At 30.4% G+C, this 8343-nt stretch overlaps 1 pseudogene; it reads right to left on the bottom strand.

The window, feature by feature from the left end:
* Nucleotides 1–835: 835 nt before the first annotated feature.
* Nucleotides 836–5773, bottom strand: LOC139703147 (pseudouridylate synthase TRUB1-like; annotated as a pseudogene).
* Nucleotides 5774–8343: the final 2570 nt, after the last annotated feature.

Below are 8343 nucleotides of genomic sequence, written 5' to 3' on the forward strand. Positions count from 1 at the left end.
TCAGGGTCATGGGGGTTGGAAAGACGGTGGAATGAGATGGACACCATTATCTTAAGTACATGTATGAAAACACAAATGGTGTGACTCTATTTTGTATACAACCAGAGAAATGAAAATTGTGTCCTATATGTGTAATATGAGTTGTAATGCATTCTACTGTCATATATAACAAATTAGAACAAAAAAGCAAGAAAAGAGCATGTAGTTACACAAAATTTGGATGAGCTGACTTCAGCTCTAACAGAAGAGAATTTAATTCAATATTAATCTTTTATTTATATACTGTTATTGGTAGCAGCAATAATTGGTTTATTTACAAATATTTATTATAAAACTATTCATTTCTAAGATCTAAACACATAAAATACTAGGTGAGTACAGTCTTTTTAATGAAGTATTTTTGATAACAGTAAACTCTCCAAAGTCAAGAAAGCATTCAATAATGGTCATTCAAAAAGAATCGAAGAATTTTGAAACAATGGAGCTAACTGGAAGTCTAAATAAAATCAAAATAACATTTATTTATGCTACTTAGACATTTAGTTCATTCTTTGCTTAGAAGATTATTTCAGCTTTTTCACATGTAAAGACTAAAGAAATCAAATTCATAGCATAAACATATCTTAAAAGTACAGAAAAAAAACTGAACAAGTGCAAGTCCACTGTTAATGTATAATAAATAAATTATATGCTATAAAACTAAATGATTATCATTTTCCTTCATGCAAAATGAGAAAACAAGGAAAAGTTAGTTGTCTTGCATGTAACTTGTCATTCTGCATCTATACACAGGATTCAATGTCATCCAGAAAATGATGTTATTCTCAAGTAAATTTCAAAATGTCTTCCTAACATCTCCTTCCTTTGTGTCATTTATAGTCATATAGTCACAGCTCAGAACCTGTTCATTAAACTCCTCAGGTTTTGATTTTTTAAGTGCCAGATCTGCTGGGAGAAGAGATGAGCTATGCTTGAGAGATTGTGTATTGTCATCAATTTTCCATTTGTCCTCAGGAAGGACATGTTCTTCCAGAGTAAATGGATCATTTTGGTTCTCATCAGCTCTAGTACAATGAGAATGGAAGAGTGTCCTTTGACAATGTCACTAACCAAGTTTTGATTTAAAAAAAATTCTTCTAGATTCAACATCTAATGTGAAAAATGGTGGCTAGAACTTTTGAACGGAGATACTGTATACAGTTACTGGCCTGTCAGGTTTTTGCATCTACTTCACCTCTCTTCATTAAAGTTGAAACTCTCTGTCCATCTTTCTTTAATGCAAAATAGCTTGCAAGATAAGAGGATCAGAAAGGAGGGAATGAGAGAGAAATTTTTTTTTTTGGGGGGGGGTTAGTATTTGCATTTTTGTCCTAGTAGTTTTCTGTAGAATACCTTCAATATCTTCTTGTGTAATTTTATCTTGGATCATGGCAACATTCCCTTCCAACTCCAAGTACTAAAATGCCTTGAGCTGTGCTATCTAGAATCCCTCCCATGTCCAATTTCGAAAGCCTTCTTTTTCCTCTCTAGTTCACTCTGGAGACGGCATTCTAGCTTCTTAAGGATCAAAAAAAAAAACAACAACAACAACAAAAAAGTATCTAATAAACTAGGCCAAATGAAGGCAGGAACTCTGCCAGCAGCTTCTCCTATAACCAATTCAGCATCTTAGCTGAAATGAGCCATTTGAGCTTGTGTATGGCCAACACACCACTGAATGACTGCAGCTTAGTAGACAAAGGGGCCTTGACAGTCCTGGCTTCCAATTCAGTCCCAGCTGCAGCTGCAACCACGAAGGCTACATACAGCCTTGATTGCCTAGGTTGCCACCTTTGCTGCTGCTATTTCTGCAGTTTCAGGGCCAGGACTGTTTCCATAGACAGAGATAACACCACTGCTGCCACAGAAGCTGCCATACTTTTACAGCCCAGTGGACTCACACATCTTAATTTCAAAACATACTACACAGCTACAGTAACAAAACAGTGTGGTACTGAAATGAAGATAGAAAGTTAGACTTATAAGATAGAATATAAGCCAGAAATAAAGTGTGACATGTATAGTGAACAGCTTTTTGATGATAATGACAGGAGATTTCAATCGGGAAGTGGCAGACTTTTTAAATAATTGTGCTTGAAAAATGATATTCATGTAAAAAAGGAGTGAATTTAGAACTTTACCAGATATCATATACAAAAATTTACTCAAAATGAATCAGACCAAATTATAAAAAGTAAAATATTAAAATTTTAAAATAATACTTTATGATAATAATTTTGTTATTAATTTCTTGGTAATAGCACCAAAATCACAGACAAAAGGGAAAAAAATAAACAAATTGGACTTCATGAAATAAAAGTATATAAGGCATTATGAATAGAGTAGAAAGCCAAACTATATAATAGAGAAAACATTCAAATCATGTTTCTCATAAGAAATTAATATCAAGAATATGTGAAGAAGTTATAAAACTCAATATTTAAAACAGAAACAGCAAATGAAAAATGGACTAAAGAATTAGATAGGCATTTCTTTAAAGAAAATATGTGAATGGCTAATAAGTTCACAAAAACATGCTCAAAAACACTGATCAGTATAAAAATGCAAATGAAAATTCAGAAATACTACTAGTCATGCATTACAATGGAACTGATAAAACAAACAAACAAAAAACCCCAACTATATATTAGTAAAATTGTGAAGAATTTGGAGTCCTTGTGCACTATTGTGGGGACTGAAAAATGGTATAGCCATTGTGAAAAAAAGTATGATGTTCCCTCAAAAAAACGAAAATAGAATGACCAAATTTCTGAATATATACTCCCCCTAACTGAATGAAAAGTCTTGAAGAAATGTTTGTATACCCATTTTATTAGCAGTATTACTCATAATAGCTTAAAATATGAGTGACACATTTTGATGAATGGATAAGCAAAAGGCAATATGTACATGCAATAGAATATTATTTGGCCTTAAAAGGAAGGGAATTTTTATATGTTCAACAATATGAGTGAATTTCAAGGACATTAATGATAAGTGAAATTAATCAGATAGAAAAAGACAAATATTGTCTACATTTATATGCATGTCTACATGTAAATATATACATGTATGTCATGTTTGAATAGCAAAAAGACAAATGTAGAATGTTGATAGTCAGTGGATGGGGAAAGGGAAAATAATGAGATATTTTTTAATGGATTCATGATTTATTTTTACAAGCTGAACATAGTTCTGGATATAAATGGTTTTGATACTTAAGCATCACTATGAAAGTATTTAAAACAATGAACTCTATAGTTAATATGGTAAATTTTGTTATTTGTATTTTAATACAACAGAAAACTGGAGAAGACAATACTACTATAAAATCAAGCTGGAATAAAATAAAAGCATTTTTGCAGACAATTGGAGTTGAAAGAATTCATCCCCAGTAGACCTATAATATTAAAGGAAGTCTTTCAGGCAAAAAGAAACTAATAACTGGTGTGAATTCAGGGTTACACAAAGGAATGTATAACAACAGAAATGGTTAAATTGGTAGACATAAATAATTTTCTTATTATTTAAATACTTTTAAAGATTTCTAGTTATATAAAACAAAATGATGTAAAATATTTTAAACTTTAAAGCATATGTAGAAAGAAAATTAACAATATACATTAAAATAATATAATAAAATATATTAATATAATAAAATAGCACAAAGGTAAGGTGGGAAGAAAGAAATATATAATATTGTTAAGATTTTATACTGTATTTGAAGCAGTATTATATTGCTGGAAGACTGAGAGTAGTAAGTCCCTATTTCACATTTTGTTCCCAAGGACAATTTTTAAAATATCACAATAAGGATTTATGGACAATAAGCCAAAAAAGGAGATAAAATAGAATCACAAAACAATATAACATAATGTTTATATTAAGTAAGCTTTTTTAGGGAAAATATATTTTAAATTGGAAGTAAGAGAATTAATGAAATATTCCCAAATTATAATTATCCCACTGCTTAGGGTAGTGACTATTTGCTTGTACTTTAGCCAATATTTCAGTAGAAAGGAAACTTGTTCTAGTAAATGTTCAAAATATTTATAGGTCAGGTAGGAAGAAGAGGTCTATGTGACAATATGTATAAAATAAAGTCTTTGGGGAAAATAAACTTGTTAAAAATGGGCAATATACAAAGCACAGTGAGTAGCTTCAGGCAAGCCTTTCTTGGGCTAACAGAACAGGGATTCCAAGATCAGAGTGCCATCATGTTTGGCTTCCAGTGGGAACCATACTTCTGATTTCTTCACTGAGTTATCTTAGATCCTCACTTGTTGTAGATAGGGGTAAGGACATACTTCCTTATGCTTATTCTTATAAGGTTTGTAATTCCACTATAAATGCTGCAACCTCATGACTTAACCATCTCTCAAAGAATTCATTTCTAAATACTGTCACCACCATTGGAGATTAGAGTTTTAACCTACAAATTTGTGAGTATGCACCTTCAGTACATCACAGTCAGCTTTCTGTTATATTACACACAAGGAGGAAATAAAATGTCAGGAATAGTTGTATTTGTTTGTGAAGGCAAGACATGTTTATTTTCTAAGCATCAGTTAAGAATCAAAAAACATCAGGGTTTGAGAATTTGGCAGAAACGGTTTTCTTACACTTGTTTTTACATTTATTATAGACTTCATATTTGTAGCAGCTGTATATATGTAATCACTAAGACAAAGACTAAATCTGTGTATGTGAAAATCTATGTAGAAATTTTTTGTAATACAATTTCACAAGATATGGAGAGATCTGAATAGGTTCTTCATATCTTTACTGAGATGGGCAAGAAGTGAAGAGGAACACATACACCCTTATTTGGTGATTTAAAATGGTTGTGATGAGATAACTCTGTCATGGTTCAATAACAACTGTAAAAAAGATCCATAAATTTCTTTTAACCTTGAGAAATTGTAGAAATGTCAATGTTCCCAACTCTAAAGATGTGTTCAGTGTTTATTTTATTTCTTCTTTGTAAGTTCAATAGAGGTGAAAAAAATAAATCATTAGACACATTTAGTTTACACAAATTATAGAAATTAAATGGCTTAGTAAAGAGAGGAAAAAGAGATAGTATTTTTCTTCAATTATGATTGCATGTCAATATTTCCAGTACTTTAGGCATAAAAATGAGTCTTTCGGGTGAGATATTTTACACATTGATAGATGATGTTTTGAGACAGAAGAGAAATCAATAAGCCAGCATTTATGTTATTGTTTGAGGCAATATTGGACTTAGATTTGTTGATGGCTCCTGAAGGAGAAGAACATTTTAATGAGGTTTTTATAAGTTCAAATCCAAACCTATCTGGCTCTTATTTTGTAATAGAATTCCTATGAAAACTTAAGTATCGATAATTTTTGAAGTAGCTTCAATTCCACTTCTAAAAGAAATCCACTGTGAAAAAGCATTGATTATCCGTATAAAGACATCAAGTACATCTGTTCATAGGTTTCAACTTCAAGTAACTCAGATTACTTTTATGTCTATTAAGTATATACCACTGTGTTTTCTGGTATACAGATAGCAGATGCTTGAGAAAAAGACAGAAATTACAATTATTTAAAGCCATAGTTGAGTCCTTAATAATATTTTTTTTCTAATTTGATATATGACAGAGAATGGATACTGTCAAAGTGATTACAGTCTACTCACACATTATATTGTCCATAATAAATGTCACAAGTATCATTGCATATTTACCTTAACAACATATTTTACCATGTGGAGTACTTTACTATTTATTCGTTAGATCCCTTTAATTTATGGGAATGGATAATAGGATAAAAAACTATAACTAAACTTATGGGAAATATAGATACATTAAGAAACAGAAAATAAAGGTAAGAATATGTTATGTAAAAGGACATCTGTTTGCATTTAGTGGGTTTGTGCATAGATATAAAAGGGCAAATAGTGTGATTGTTTTTTCAAATATGATATAGTGCCATTTATATATTTTTTATTCTAAAAAACATTGGGGGGATGAGTAAGAAAATCTCATAGCTGTATTAGTTGCCAGTTGATAATTATTGTTAATAAATTGTAATAGTGTTTACGTATAAATTGAAATGAAAGACTGATTCTCCCAGTAATAAAGACTCTAAAATGACTAAGTCATCTGCTTAGTGATAAAAGTCAGATATCATTTGGTGTTCTTATTTGTCCTATCTACTATTTTCTCTTCTGTTTTTACTTTTCTCTTCTTTTGGGTGAATAAAGTTTATATATATATATATATATATATATATATATATATATATATATATATATATATAAAATATATATATATATTCCATTTTATCTCTTTGAGTGTTTAATTATAACTGTAATAGTTTTAATCCAATACAACTAAAAGATGCACATATGTTTTATATATATACACACACACACACATACATACACACATACACACATACAGTTTCAGATAAATATATGCATATTAGATACTGCATTGCACTTTTGAAAGTCTTTCTACCATATATATCTGGTCTTGACATGGTATAGACATTTTTTTTTGTAACACCCTGTTAAGCATAACTGTGATCTCTAAGCACAATGCGAGAATGAACAAATGGAGAAATGAACATTGTTAGAAAGCAAACTCTTTTGGTATCCAGGAAGAACATGAGCCATTCAAGACTCCTCAATAAACAGAAGAAATTGACCCAGAATAAATCTTTTGTAACTCTGAAACAGAACACAGCTTAGCTCAGGGAGGTTAATTCTTCCTATGGATCAAAAAGGAGTTCCTCTGACAACACTAGAGAAACTGGTATGACAAACAAGGATTTCAAGCAGAATTTTTGTTCAAATTAAGCAGCCCAGTAAAGTGCTCACTTTTTCTGCCAGCCTGAAACTACTGTTTTCTAATTGTGAGAAGATAATGAAGAAATGAAGACTTGGGAGGGGAAAGAAAGCTATGATATTACCAAATTATATTATTATGTTGTGGGAATGTACAAATATGTAACAACCAATTCCACTAATAGGTACAAATTATGAAAAACAGATGAATATAGTTGTCAACAACAAAAGATAAAGTACTGTCCAACAATATGCTACTACTCATTAAAGACTCATGTAAAATTAAATGACGTAGGCAGTTTGAAAGTAAAATGATGGCAAAAATGAAACATTCATATATTAAATGAAAAATCAGTAGTTATTATCATTTTTTCTGTCATTTTAGCAAAGAAAATTACCAGAGATAAGGAGGGATATTACATAAAGATATGTATGCTAAAAATTACATGATGCTGAAACAAGAAATCAAGGATGACTTAAACAAATGAAAAACATATGTGATTTAAATAAAAAGATGAACATAGCTGCTATCAATTAATACCCCCCAAATCTATACTTTCGCTGAAATTCTTATAAACATGACCTGTAGGTTCAATTAAATAAAAATTTTATAGACAGACAAGCTTATAAAATTTATAAGGAAAGATAGAGAAATTTTAAGAGTTGAAATAATATTGACTGATAAATTAGGAGGGATTTATGGCCACAATATTAAGATTACTGTACAGCTAGAGCTATCAAGTCAGTGTGGTATTGGTGAAGGGATAGACAAACAGATGAGTTAAGCTTAGATAAGAGCTGAAAAAAGGATCCTAAAGTATATGGCTAGCTGATTTTTTTTCCATACATGTGGAGAAGCAACCAATGGAGAAGGCAATGTGTCTTTGATAAATGGAACTATAGCAATTGGACAACAGTAGGAAAAATTAAAAAGAAGAAGGAGAAGAGAAAGGAAGAAAAAAGAGAATAACAAAAATATCTCAAACTTCATGCATTATACAAAATTTAAATAATAATGCATATACTTAAATGTAAAATATAACTAAATTTTAAGATAAAAATGTAGAAGTCCTGGGTTTTATCACTGAGCAACTAGCTTTTTTGCTTGGCTCCATAAGTGTAAACTATAAAATAAAAAATTAAGTTGGACATCATCCAAATTAAAAATTTTGCTCTCTGAATGCCATGTAAAAAGAATGAAAAGAGAAGCTACATATTGATACAGAATATTTTTAAAGTACATAACTACCAAAGGCCTAGTGTGTAGAACCCATAAAATCACTCAAACTCAACAGTAAAAAAATGAGACAATCCATATGAACAAAATATATGAATATTCATTTCACCAAAGAAAGTTTACATAGGTCAAATAAACACACAGAAATATATATGGCATCATTATCCATTGAGGAAATGCAATTTTAAAACACCCTGTATATCATTATATGCATGAGTTTCTAAATTAAAAATTATACCAAATTCTGGTG

The sequence above is a fragment of the Marmota flaviventris genome, chromosome X (assembly GCF_047511675.1).
Source record: "Marmota flaviventris isolate mMarFla1 chromosome X, mMarFla1.hap1, whole genome shotgun sequence".
NCBI classification, from domain to species: domain Eukaryota; kingdom Metazoa; phylum Chordata; class Mammalia; order Rodentia; family Sciuridae; genus Marmota; species Marmota flaviventris.